The 14,910-nt window shown below is 50.4% G+C and overlaps 1 pseudogene; it reads right to left on the bottom strand.

Annotated features, from left to right (window-relative positions):
• Window positions 1-8,572: 8,572 nt before the first annotated feature.
• LOC123058072 (probable carboxylesterase 15) lies at window positions 8,573-9,771 on the bottom strand (annotated as a pseudogene).
• Between the last annotated feature and the right edge of the window lie 5,139 nt (window positions 9,772-14,910).

Genomic DNA, 14,910 nt, shown 5'->3' with positions numbered 1-14,910 from the left:
CGACTTCGGATTGGTTTGAGGAGCCTATTAGTGAAATTGTAACGTTTCTCACAAACGATGTATTGGTTATTGCTAATGAATAAATTTTTGTTTTAGTTCAAAAAAAGGTGATGCTATGTTAGTAAATACTCAAAGTTTCTCCCAACCCTCCTTCTTGTTATTGTGGCATTACTGGTGAAAAAATAGAGTCGGTGATGCGGTGTAGTTATGTTTGGTTTGAACCCAAACTAGCTACACTATGGAGGGGCCACACAATCCAGTGGCTCCTGATGGCCGCCGCCAAGCAAAGCCCCGGCCCTAGCCCATTGGCCTTGGCCTAGGCGAGCTCGCACGATGCCATGCTCGTGGCCGTGGGCGATGATCCGTGCGGGATTGCGCCCCCGCCACCACGCCAGATTCGAGCGGGATTCACGCCGCCACCATGTGCCCTACACACCCCTCGTAGCTGCCGCCACCACCGCCACGCCGAGCCGCCGCCACCGCCATGCGCCGCGCGTCGGCGACTAGAAGCCAGAACCGAGAGTGTCTGAACGGAGTTAGCCACGCACGTGAGGACCAAACCCCGCCCGCGACCACCACAATTGTAGCCTCCCCGTGGCAAGCCCGGCGAGCTCGAACCAGCGGGAGGCGCTTCCAACCCCTGCACCGCCAGATCCAACAAGAAACACGTCGGAGCCATAAATGCCATCTCCAGCACGCACCACTGCCATAGTGTAGCTCTCCACGACACCGCCGCAACCACTCAGCACCTCCGCCAATCACCACCAAGGTGTCGTCGCGCCCACCACCATGTTATTCTCCGGCCTGGCCAGATCAGTCGACACCAACCTCAGCCACACGAGAGGGTTAAAGAGCCCTGCCGCCACCGACGCCGCACGGGCTTCGCTCACTGGCGTGCCCCGACGATGACAAGGAGAGAGGAGGGAGGACGGCCGGGGGCGGCGGCGACGGCTAAGGTTCCTCCCCTGCAGCCCGCGGGAGCGTCAGAGTGGGGAGAAACTTTTAGAATTTCCAACAAGGAGAAGCTATACCTACTTCTTTCCCTTTTGTGCAATCTCTTCTCAATTTCCAAGCGCATGGCTTTGTAACACGTGTTGTACAGAGAGCGGATTATCTACCGTGCACGGTATATACCGTGCAAGCATCACCTACCCACCATGTCAGATGTACTCATGAATGCCTAGTGAATAGTCTACCTACTCCTATCAATCTCTTTTCTCCTACTCAATTCTATTTGAATTTCAGTAGTCGGACCTTTCCCCAGACCCTGCGCAAGCGGGAGCTACATGCACTGGGGCTGCCCTTTTTTTTAATTCTATTTGAATTCCGGTATATTTGAAACCCACGTATAGATTAGGAACCTCAATTTTGATTTATGATTTGATTGCATATGTGGGATCCTCGTGACGAGACCTTTTAAACAAGATCAGACACGGATATATTTTAGTGAAAATTTAAACGAGACCATGTTTAATAAAGTTTCACCGTGTTTCAATTTCTTTTTTAAAACTTGTCTAAATATATTCGAGATTGGTCTTGTTTGACAGCCCTCGTCACGAGAAGCACAAATATGCATACGCATATTCTGTTGGAATTTTTTATAAGATAAAATGGTTTCTAAATTATAAACACTGTAAAACCATTGTGAGAGTGGAGATACGATGGACAAAACATAGCTTCTATGCATTTTCCGGTGAATGTACTATGAATGAAGCATTATAATTGTTAGGATTTAATTAATAATGTTATTAAGGAGATAACCCTCTCTTGTGTAACTGCACTGCGTTGGCAATCTGGCAATAGTCACGACGGTTCCCTCGTTCCCCATTGAGTGGACGCGCCCCTCCGCTTGCGTCCCCTTCAGTTGTATATAAGGACTGATCATCAATAAAATTGATCCCGATTGGATTCATTTTACATCTCTCTCGTTTTCACTCATATCACGTTATCAGTACTTTTGCTCTCCGTTGAGAGAAAGGCCACACGAGAGGAGCGAAGCGTTGACGCTGCGACCAAGCCATTGACGAATTGGCATCGGCGGCAAGATGAGCGCACACACGACGGCGCTCCAGCCAGCCCCGTCTCCTTACGGAACGACGGCGGCACACCGCGGAGGTGCAAAACGGGACGACCGCTCCCCATCGGTCTGTCGACTCCCAGACTCCCAGTGCGCGCTCATGGCGCTGCTACAGGCCACCGGCTGCAAGACGCGGCAGCGGACGCTCAAAGCACTTCTCCTTCCGATAAAGAAGAAGGGAATAAAGCTAAAGGATTTGCTCATCTTATCATCTCGTAATCAACCAATTGATTATTTTCTATGTACATCTATGCACTCACGGGAATTGATTTGTACCAGAAGAAGGAACCATCACATGCCCGCCGTTTTGGGCATCGTCGAACGACGGGCCGTATCTTTTGGTGTGTGGCGGAGGCGTCCTCCGGTGCTCCACTAGGACGCACAAACTTGAACACGACCATCGAACTGGAAGGCGAGACGACCTGGCGCGGCGGCTCTGCATCGACCAACGGCGACTCCGCGCGGTTGCTGGTGTGGAGATGCGGTTCTAAGACAGCGCGGCACGGTGACGGAGCACGGCGCTGCGTGGCGTCGGCGAAGACGACTGGCGCACGGCCGAGGCCCTCTGGCCGACGCGCGGGACGGTTGACGCACAAGGCAAGGCGGCGGGCATGACCTCCTGGCCCGGATCTTCAGGTCTCATCGGCGGCGATTGGCAACGGCGTTGAATGAAGTAACGGAGGTCCTACCCGACGCGGTGCGGTGGCGTAGCGCGCGGCGTCGGCACAACGCGTAGCGACACTGCTATAGGCATAGCAGAGCGGCAAGGCGCTGTGAAGCGAAGCACCGAGGCGGCCAAGTGGTACTCACACACAGTAAGGCCAAGGCCGGCGACGCGGCCGCCGGCGGCGTCCGTAAGTGCAAATATGCATGCAATGCATGTATGCGATCAATCGTCCGGCTAATTAGCATGTGCTAATTAGGTTCCTTAACCACATGCATGATCTAATTCACATGACAGCATGCAACCAGCAACCCTATACACGTACATGAGGTACTTCTACACCTTTTATCAGAAGGGCTCCGGTTATATGATAATCCGATGAAAGTCCGTGATGTTCGCAGCCAAGTCATGATTAGCTCATGGACTTTGCAGTTCTGCAACCGGGCTTATTGTTTTGAGCACTTTAACCATCTGGGTGTGGTTATTTTGACTGATAGAAGTGATGGTTGGATAGGGTTAACCCTAACCGTTCACGCCCCGATCTTGTTGAAAACAAGAGGGGAAAACGGAATAAAAGCTTAGGCTATGAGGTTTTGGCCCAGAACCAGTTTTATTCCTATGTATTTTTACAATAATTGACTGTATACTACTGTACCGTAAGCACATTAGGTACCAACATATATGTTCCGGCAATTTGTAAATTGCTATATGTTGATCAATGCACATGCATTTTTTGACAACATAATTAATTTACTTGGGAGTAAATTAATTGGACATGATGATTTCATGTATCATATGTTGATTTTTGCTGAGTTTGTCATTGATGTCATCAATGATCAAACCTGGGCATGAATGTCAAGATGAACTTGGCAACCCAGAATCTCAATTTCCTATAGCCACACCTGCTCAGGGGCTCCTGCTACAACCGATATACCGCAGAATGTTATTCGGTCTGTGACAACATACAACTCTATTGTGCATCAAATCAACTGAAAGTTGAGACTCTACAATAGTGTGGTTTCAGATGCTAGTCTCATTGAAATGCTTTCCACTTTCAATCCTTTTATTAGGATTTGACTAAACAATTTAATCAATGGTGAAGGAAAGTGGAGACATTATGAGAAGCAAAATATGAATGGAGCGTAAAAAGGCACAAGTCATTTCTTGGAGAATGACGAGGTCAGTAGCATCGGTTACTATACATGTGGTTATGCTACTCACAATGCAAGGAAATGTGATACTTCCACGCATTTGGTGGATCTGTACATGCATCAATTGGCTATGGGAAAGAGGCCCATGGGAACAAGTGTGAATCTTACTCCACTTGACATAACAGAATTCCCAATGGTTGAAAGTCCCCATACGTTCCTCGAAACATGGGCAACCAGAAGCATGCTGAGCAAAAGGAAGGTCCACTATTGAGTGTCGATGACAAGTTAGTGGACTTCAATTTTAGTGACATATATGGAGACCGGGTTCAGTCTCTTTTGTCATGCAATGTAATGATGTCTATAGACATATTACATGTTGTGAAATAAATTATGTCCATCAACATAATATGATAGCTATGTCATCAAACATGATGCTTGTTGTATGTCCTCTGACATATATAGTTTATGATGTATGTATTATTTCCATATGAGTTCAATCATATGTTGAAATTGGTTTCTTTCTTTTTAGAAACTTATGGAAATAGTCCAATTGAGAAGGAAATGTGTTAAGTAGAAACTGGGTCTACTAACATGATATTTAGGGAGATTAACTATTTCCAAGCTCTTGATAAGAGTAATGGAAATATCATGACAATTGTTGGTCGTGAGGGGGTAATTGTTGGCTCTGGTCAAGCCAAAATTACACTCCCTATGGGTACTACATGGTAATCATGGGTACATTGATGTATCTAGATTCTACTCGTACCTTGCTGAGTTATAAGGATATCCGCAATGGTTTCTATGTCAAAACTCATATAATGAGTGAGGTTGGAAACCTACTCATGACTCAACAAAAAGGATTCGAATGAAATCCTATAGTAAATGCTTCTCTATATTGTGGATTGTATTATACATATATTAAATTGGATACGCACTGGATTATGTATGCATGATGTGTGCAAACTGGGAAACTGATCGCAAGGCCATCTTATCTCATGAAAGAGGATGAGCCACTAGATTTCCTTGGATAGGAGATATATATGTGATCCAATTCAACCGTTATATGGAATATTTACATATTTCATAGTGCTTTTGGATACATCAGTGAGATGGTCCAATGTGTCTTACTTCCATAAGGAACCATGCTTTTACAAAGCTTATTGCTCAAATCATTAATTTGAGAGGAAATCATCCTAAGCACGGGATAAGATCCATCAGAATGGATAATGCTGCGAAATTTAGTTCGTGAGCATTTGATGATTACTGCCTAGACTGAGGCATAACTGTGGAGCATATTGGTACTTTGTGTACATACCCAGATTGGTTTTGTGGAATCACTTGTCAAGACGATAAGTTGATAGCAAGATTGCTTCTACAGAATTGTAATCTCCCAACATCTAGTTGGGGACATTGCAGTTTTACGTACTGCATATACAAATTCGACGAACTGCATATTATATGGTCTCCCCATTGCAGTTAGGATGTGGAAATGAGTAAATATTTCCCATCTGCGATAATTTGGTTGTGTTTAATACAAACCGATGTCACCACCGCAACATACATTTATGGGCCCTCATAGAGAAATGGGGATCTATGTGAGGTACGATTCTCCGTGAATCATAAAATACCTGAAGTCTCTAAAAGGGGACTTGTTTATGGCCTGGTATGCTAATTGTATTTTGATGAGGACATATTTCTGGCATTAGGGGGAGATAAGAACCACATTGAATGCCGGGAAATAGAATGAGATGTGAATAGATATCTAGTCCTTAGATCCACGTACGAATGAATCTGAACTGGATGGTTCAGAAGATTATCAATTTGCAAAGTATCGCAAATAATCTGCCAGATGCATTTACTGAGTATAGGTGTCATAGAGTAAAATGTTCCCATAATGAATGTGCCAGAGAGACTGGATGTGACCCATTGGTCCACTCGGCCACCAAATAGGGGGAGGAATCTGGACACATAGGACAAGGTTTTAAAGAAACGTCCAAGTGGAATGAGGAATCCTCAAACAGTAAATGCAAGTCAACTACATGTTGACATTCAACCTAGGGTTGAAAGACACCTGAAGGATGTTGGACACATCCAGGACCCAGCACGAGTGTGCACAAAAATATTGGTGCTGGGACATCGGAAGACCTTGACTCAATTGTTGTGGGAAATCACGGAGAGTCAAAAGGTGATGATGAAATCGCCACTATGTATATGGATTCAGGAGAATCATATAATCAAGACTACATTATGTCGACATTTATTTTCACCTCGTGAATTGCAAAAGACCTTGGATTGGATCTAGAACTTAAGTCCATGCATGGCTAAGTGTCTTGGACACTCTGGTTGATCCAAAGGAATGCAACAATTGAGGATGCACTCGCTCTCAAGAAGAGGGGATATTGACCTGATCAGTAATATTCACTCATCTAAATGTGTTTCCGGGGGAGCACAGCTGGTTTTTGTTTATGGGAGGAATAAAAACCAAGAGGTGGTGAGACATGAAGCGAGGCTTGTAGCACATGGGTTCACGTAGAGACCCATCATCATTTATGATGAAACATATTCTCCTATGAGTGGAATAACGTTCCGATATTTAATGTCACTGGCAGTGAATAATGAATTTGTTTATTCTACTGATGGATGTTGTGACTGCATAGTTGTATGAGTCATTTGATTCGGATATCTCTATGATAGTTCCTGAGGGAACAAAGATTCCGAGTTTAATCGCAACATGTGTTGCATAAAGCTTCAGAGGTCATTATGACTTGAAGTAGTCGGCAATGATGTGGTAGAACCGACTGAGTGAGTTCCTTTATTAGAAGGTTACTCAAACATTGATGATTGTTCATGTGTTCATCAAGAAATCCAAAGAGGGGTTTTTGTACATTTTTTGTGTATGTTGATGATCTAGTATCATTAGAGCTACACAAGAGATACATGATATAATCATATCATATTAAGACGGAATGTAAGATTTGGTTGAGACCAAACTTTGCTTGAGTTTGGAACTTCAGCGTATTCCTCCGGGAATACTTGTTCACCAGTCTACATTTACCCATTAAAGAACTATGGTTTTGAGGTCTTTGGATTACTGGAGATAAGGACCAATTAAGGCCTAATGGCAGTGATGAAGAGATATTTGGACTTGAGTTTCAATATCACGGTGCAATGAGAGCACGGGTGTATCTAGCAAACTGCACCAGGCCTGGTATTTCATTAGCAGTAAATTTATTGGCTAGATACAATGCATCACTGACTAAAAGGCATTGGGTTGGTGTGAAGAATATTTTTAGGTATCTTCTGGACAACATAGATCTTGGTTTGTTCTATGAAGAAAAATCAAGATATGACCATGGTTGGATATTGTGATGCTGGGTATATATTAGATCCCCATAATCCTAAATCACAGACTGGTTTTTGTCTCCTCGAATAAAGGTGTGACCTTCTTTGGGAAGTCGAGAAGACATATTAGAGTGACTGCATCCACTAATCATTCTGAAATCATTGATTTGTATGAAGCATCTCATGAATGTATGTGACTTCACAGAAATGATGAACTTTGTTGAAAGTTCAAGTGGGTCTGGTTGGTGGGAATCACCCACCATCATCTATGAAGATAATGTTTTGTCTGTATTACATAGATGTAGACAGGTTATAAAGAGCAACACTAGAATGTGTATGGCTCTAAAAATATTTTATTCCCCATGAGTTAAAGAAAGGTGGAAGATAAATATCTTGCAAATGAAGTCATGTGATAGCTTTGATGATTTATTTACAAAGTCTTTACCAAGTTCTTCATTCCAGAAATAAGTTAATAGAATTGGTTTGAGATGACTTTGTTATTTGCAAGGTTCAGGGGGAGTGTACTCCTGAACGATAACCTGTTCGGGATCTTCGGATTTTTTGTATTGCACTCTTTTCCTTTATGAGTTTTTCCTGAATGGTTTCTCATGAAAGGTTTTTAATGAGGCAATAGTAATACAAGCATTGTGATATGTCATTTTCTCCTTATTTTTCCACTGGGTTTTGGAAGGAGTTTTTCATGGCATATTACGTATATCTCCTCATATTTTTCCCGCGGGGTTTTTGGAGGAGAGTATTTCAAGGATGATCATTCACAAGGACAGGCGAGGATTAGGGAGAGTGTTAGGATTTAATTAATAATGTTATTAAGAAGATAACCCTCTCTTGTGTAACTGCACTGCGTTGGCAATCTGGCAACAGTCACGACGGTTCCCTCGTTCCCCATCGAGTGGATGCGCCCCTCCGCTTGTGTCCCCTCCAGTTGTATATAAGGACTGATCATCAATGAAATTGATCCCGATTGGATTCATTTTACATCTCTCTCGTTTTCACTCATATCAATAATAAATAGTTGACGTGATAAGACACAAGAGTAGTAGAATATGATTGAATAAAATTCAATTAAATAAGCAACATGCAGGAGATACAACAGGCCAGGTCAATATATGTCCGAATCTCCAAAAAATGAATGGCTTAGCCATGCACGGCATATCCCGTGCATGGTAGAACATCATTTCTCGTGTTGTACATTGTCTGTGAGACGAATGAGAACCTGACGCTTGATGGCTCCTTTCTGTGTTAAAAAAAAGAATTAGCAAGTGGGTCATGATTTGATCAAAATCCCAACCATTGTACACCTATACATCCAACCAGAAATGAAAATCAAAACAAGATTTATAATTTATTTGTCGACACAGAAGTTCAGAACATCGAAACAGTAGCCATCAGAACATAAACAGTAGCATTAGAAGATCACCATTCACCAACACATCAGCGCACAGCGGGCGTGTCACATTGGTACACGAACCGCCTGAGGACTCGCATCAGCTCGTCGGCCGCCTCGCCGAACGGCTGAAGGACGGAGAAGCCATGCTGCTGTCCCTCGAACTCGACTAGCTCGACGTCTTTCCCCATGTCCTTGAGCCTCGCCTCGTACCCCAGCACGCGGACACGGAGCACGTCGCCCAACGGCGCCACCACAAGAGCCGGCGGGAGCTCCACCGGCGCGAGGCTGGGGCTCTCCGGCCCGAACGGATTCGCCACCGGGTGGTCCCTGCTCGCCCCGACCGGAAGCGACATGTGCCAGAGCTGCTCGCATATCTCCACAGGCAGGGACACGTCCGTCGTCGTGTCGGCCTCCGACGCCGTGCGCTCGGCGCCGCCGAAGAAGGCGGAGAGGAGTACGTACCCGACGACGCGCACGGGGCTGACCGGGAAGCCGCGCCGTGGCGACCTGGACGGTGAGGTGGTGGGCCAGGTTGGCGCCCGCCGACACGCCGGAGATGAAGGTCCGGGCGAAGTCCGCCGACTCCGCGAGCCACGGCTCGGCGCCGGCGCCGAGCTCGGCCTGGCCGCGCAGCCAGGAGAGGAAAGCCGCGCCGTCCTCGATGGCCGCGGGGAGGCGGTGCTCGGGGGCGAGGCGGTACTGCACGGACAGCACGACGGCCGGGAGCTCCGCGGCGGCGCGGAGGCAGGACGCGTGGAAGGTCGGCTGCGCGAAGGAGCCGAGGCAGTAGCCGCCGCCGTGGAAGTACACCAGCACCGGGAGCTTGGCGCCGCCGGCCACCGACGACGCGGACGCCGGCCTGTAGACGCGGACGCGAAGGCCGTGCGCCGCGTGGTACAATACGTCCTTCCACTCCACGCCGGGGACGTCCGGGAACGGCTCCTTTGGGCCGAGGACGGACTCGTCGCCGCGGACGACGGAGCCGTCGCTGAGGATCTGGACGATGCCGAGGAGATCCTCCACGACGTGCGGTGCCGTGTCGCCGGGCATGGGGTGAGTGTGATACGGAATTACGGATACGGTCGATGGTTGCCGCCCAGGTCGTCGCGGTTTATGGACGTTGTGTGGCAGACTTTAGTAGAGGCGGGATCCACGTGGTCACTTCTTCCCGTGCACGTGGGCTGGACAGATCATTCTGGATCTTGGATCTGTGACAGCTTCGGCCTTCTCGAGGATGACCGATTCCACACTTCAATGCCGTGGGAAGAAAGATAGACGATCTCCGGGAAAAAAATAGACTAGCCGTTGAAAAACGAAAATGTTGGATTGTGCATCAATACGTACTCTTGGACCAGTACGCGTCCTCTCCCACTTGCCCTGACTTTTTTTTGTGACGATCATACATACGCATACACACATGTACTCATCCCTATGAATGAACTCATACATTCTACCCTTATGAGCACCGAGAGATTAAGCCAACACATCATCTTGAGATTGACTAAGTCGTCACATATGTCTTTTTCATAGTTGACGGAACGTCTCCCACACTGAACGCACATCACCTAAAAGTCTGAAATAAATCTAGCTAAATACGAGTACCAATGTCAGGTCTGAGACTTGAACTCTGCTGGGCAGTGAGGCCAACTCCACCGCACGACCCAAAACGGACGTCCGGATTGGCCGGATTTTGTCCCTTTGGGGCGCCGATGGGTTCGCCCGTGTCCGGCTTTGTCAGATGGGTCGTGCGTGCGCGCACCGTGTGGCCGCACCCCAAATCGTGTCCGGGGTGGACGAGAATAAAAAAATATAAACTGAAATGAAATAACTAAAAAGTAAATAAACGCATTTAAAAAAACATAAAACATATATAGGGGTCGGCCACAAAACGGCCCAGTTTCCACGGCCACTTAAAAGACCCAGTTTTATAATTAACATATAAAAACAAAATAAAAAAACTCCTCCCGCGCGCTCCTGCCGCGCCCGTCGGTGCCGTGGCCGTCGCCGTCTTCACTGGCCGCCGGTGTCGTCGTCGCTGACGAGGTCGACGTAGGCCGGCGGGGTTCACAGGTGGACCGGAGGTGAGTGGTGGATGGGGGGCGGGCTGGACGGCCGGAGGTGCCTGCACTACCTCCTCCCGTGGCGACGCCTCCCGCTCCGGTGAGCGCGATGGAGTGGGGCACCAGTTCACGCCCACGCCGGCGGCCATCTCCAGAGCAGTGCAGGACCCGCCCCACCCCTGGCCCAGCAGCTGCTGGAATGAGGCCGGCGGGTCCTCCTCCATCGCCTCCTCCATGACGGCCGCCATCTGCAGCTCCAGGAAGGCGACGTCCCCGGCGGCAGAGAGTGCCATGGCCTCCTCCAGGCCGTTCCACTACCGCTCGTCGTGCGTGTTCATGGAGTCGTCCATGACACGCTGCAGGAGACGGGCCTCCTCCTCCGCTATCATGCGAGGAGGTGGAGGGGGCGACAGAGACGGCGAAGGCGACGGCGTGGGCGTCAGGCCGCGCACCCGCGTACGCCCGCACGCCTCTTTACGTGGCCTCCACGGCCCGACACGGTGCCGGCGAAGTAGGACGCGCGCCGCGTGTCGTGCTCGTCCTGGAGCCATGTGTCCCACAGCGGGGAGTCGGGGGCATACCTGTGGTCGTAGTACAGGTCGTCGGGGAGGAGGCGGCGGCGGCGCGCGATCTCATCGCGCCGGGCACGGCCGGTCGACGGCACTGGCGGGATGGGGACCCGGTCCGCGGAGAGGTGCCATCTGTTGGGGAGGTGGGCGTCACTCCATGGGACCGGCGTCCTCGTCTCCCAGTACCTCCGGCACACATCCGCGCAGATGTACTGCCGGTCGCGGTAGCCGGCGGGCCTAGGGGCAATGGTGAAGGGGGCCGGCGCGGGGGCTCGACGGGAGGAGCGCGGCGGTGACGCGTTCTGCTCCTCCTTCACGGATCCGCGGCGGTGGTCCGAGGAGGAGCCGGCCTCGCGGTCGTGCTTCCCCTTGCAGCCGTAGTTCCAAAGGCCCATGGCTGCGGCCGGCCGGCAAGTTCAAGGACGGGGAGTGGCTAGGGTTTCTAGGGTGTCGGCTTTCGAGGGGGCAGAGAGGGGTCGGAGTGGGAAGTGAGGACGACGACCGGTCCACGGGTCCCATTTAAGAAGGACGTCGACCTTCCACTGGGCCGATGACAGGTGGGGCCGGCTGCCCGTGCGCATTGATGTTGACGGGTGGGAGGTAGGTGGCCGCCCCGCCACGCAGCCAGACACGGACGAGCGGCGCGTCCGTTCGGTGTCCGCAGCGACCCAAACCCAAGTTTGCGCTCGAAATGGGTCGGCCCGGACACAAAACGGACAAGACGGGTCCGGGCCGTCGCGCGCTGGGCCGTCTCGTTTGTCCATTTTACCCCAAACGGACGGGGGCGGACAGGATAGGGTCGCGCGGTGGAGTTGGCCTGAACGTCATTGTCCTTCTAACCCTTCAACCAAAGTTTGATTCGTATCTGCCTTTTTTTAGAAAAGGAGGATAACCCCGGCCTCTGCATCTGTGCGATGCATACGGCCACTTTATTAATTATTCTCACAAGACCTTATAAAATCAATACAGCAGTAAGACTAAAGCCGCAGTCTAAGCAACAAACTGTCGCTACATCTATCCAGTTGATGAAGGGGCGTAGATAGCCTGGGCCTAATACCAAACAGACATCACAGTCAAGCCTAACATCTAAGACCTGAGACCCCAACCTAGCCACTTGCCGGGTCTGGGACACACTGGTCCGACGTGCTCTCAGAGGCCGCCGCCGCCAACTGCCACCACTCCATCTTCAGAACTGTGCTGATGCATCAACCTTGCCCGATCCATCTATCGTCGACGCCACCACGGCGCCCAACGGCACCTCCTCCCTGCGCGCAAACAACTGAACACGTCGCGGTGGCCACTGATACATCTCAGCGCCATGCTGCCAAGTATCACCAGCCGACACAGCTTGAAGTCCTTGGAGGATCTGTCGTGCGTAGCACCTGCCGATCAGGCATGACCAAGCGTAGCACCTGTCGGTCAGGCATGACTTGACATCTCCACCGAAGCTCCGTGCAAGACGAAACCGCTCCACCTCCTGCCTCTGACTTCCAGCGCTGCTCCACAAACGATGCTCCCAAGAGAGAAACGACACCGCAGTGCCGCCATCGTCCGATCTGGAACACCAGATCCTAGGGTTTCCCCCGGAGGAGCACGAGTAGGTCGACAGTAGTTACACAATGATGCCTTCATCAAGATAATGGCGTAGAACGCCGCCATCGCCTGACATCGGCTCGGTTTTCACCGGCAACCATGTCTCCCCAACTCGCAGTCGGGACTAGATGATGGATCTCGAGATCCGATCACCAAGCTTCTGGCCGGCCACCGCCGACGAAGAAGATGACCACCACCACTAGCTACACCGGCCAGAACAGATCTGCCATGGGTGCCGCCAAGCAGTCCACTAGGACCTCGACGCCGTCGCCGATCTAAAGCCAGATGACATGCCGCCGAAGACCGCATCACGCCGCCGCCCGATCCAGGCCAGCTGCCGCAGCAGCCGCCCGTGGCCCGAGGCAGGGCCGACCGCCGCCGCCATTGAAGCCAACGTCGTCGCTTCTAGATCGGCCGCACCTCCACGCATGTTGGGGTCCCGCCACCCCTGAGACGCGGGAGGGAGGAAGAGCCCCAGCCACCGCTGTCGGCCTCCGGACGCAAGCCGACGGCGTCCTCCGGCGGCGGCGGGAGGAGGGGAGGAGGATGGGCTAGGCCTCGACGGCGGCTAGGGTTGGGGAGCCCAAGTCGCCCGAGCGGGGGGCGACCCGAGCCTCTCTATTCGTATCTGCCTTTGAGTTTTGCTATCGATAATCCTACACCTATGAAGAAGCTACAAAATTCTAATGTAACCTTCCTAAAATTTCTCCCTCACCCCCCTCCCCTAAGAATTTCCCAAGATTGCTCAAGATTCAGCTTCCTACAACTCAACTTCCCAAGATTGCTCAACATTCAGCCCCAAACGGGGTGCCAGTGCGATTGGTGGTACTGGCGTGATCAATCAATGGGAAGGTATCTATTTTTTGTGCAGTTGTGGTTATGAATCGAAGATTCTTCTGATTATGCTTTTGGCGTCTCTTGGTTGACTTGTTTCATAAGAATTTTTTCTTTGGTTTGCATCAAGAATATCTTTATTTTCGATGAGTGGTTTTTTTAAAGAAGGATGATCCTGGGCCTTTGTCTATATGCAGTCTTATCATTAATTATTCACCAAGACATTACAAAAGTAATACATCAATAAGTTTGAAGACACAATTTTAACATCGCTACTCATGTCAACTTGATGAAGTGATGCAGATTGTCGGAGCCGCATACCCAGACAACACACCAAAGCCCAACATCTAAAGTGGAGGCCTCAAAACCGCTAGCCGGGACTGGGATACACACCGGTCCGACACACTCTCACCTGTATCCGCTCGAGGAGCCTCCATCCAGCCTTGTGTGCACGGGACCACCACCGATCTCCGCCCCACGGATGGAGCGGGCCACACCGGCTAGATCAGATCTAACCGGAGACCAGACCACGCATGCAGCCGATCCATCCATCAGGCCCTCCACGCCGCCGCCGTCAATACGAGGTAAGATTTCTCGCCGCAGAGCCATCCGCCGATCACAACCATGACCATCGCCCGAGGAAGGGCCGGCCGCCGCGCCACAAGGACCCGACCGGTTGCGCCTCCTCACGCTGGGGAGCCCAGCACCACCCCTATGCCGCGGGAGAGAGGAAGACCCCCGCCACCGCTGTCGGCCCCCGGGCTTAGCCCGACGGCGTCCCACGGTGGCGACGGGGGAAGGGGAGGAAGTAGACTGCGGCCCCGGCGGCTAGGGTTGTGGCCCACCCGAGTCGCCCGAGGTGGGGTCCGGAGCGACAAGGAGGAGTGGTCAAGTTTGAGCGACGCGAGGGTTTTGTTAGAATTGACAATTTTGTACCGTACAAATTCGAAGTAGTTCTTGTCACTATACGACTGAACGTCCAACAAGAAATGAAAGTTGCAAAAGTAGATTCATTTCTAGAAAAGCAAGGCAATCCTGAAAGATAATAAGCGTTCCTACTCCTTCGAGGGGAGCCGCATCTCGTATATATTGATGTGTGGCAGAAGCCTTGCCTTGGCGTACAAGATAAGAAGGAAGGAGTTTGAGTAGAACAAGGAATAGGAAGGAGGTTAGGATTACAACGCAACGGATTACAGTAATATTCTCTAACAC

Source organism: Triticum aestivum, chromosome 3A (genome assembly GCF_018294505.1).
Source record: "Triticum aestivum cultivar Chinese Spring chromosome 3A, IWGSC CS RefSeq v2.1, whole genome shotgun sequence".
Classification (NCBI taxonomy): domain Eukaryota; kingdom Viridiplantae; phylum Streptophyta; class Magnoliopsida; order Poales; family Poaceae; genus Triticum; species Triticum aestivum.
The sequence above is the reverse complement of the archived record's forward strand: the minus strand, read 5'-3'. Positions and strand labels throughout refer to the sequence as shown.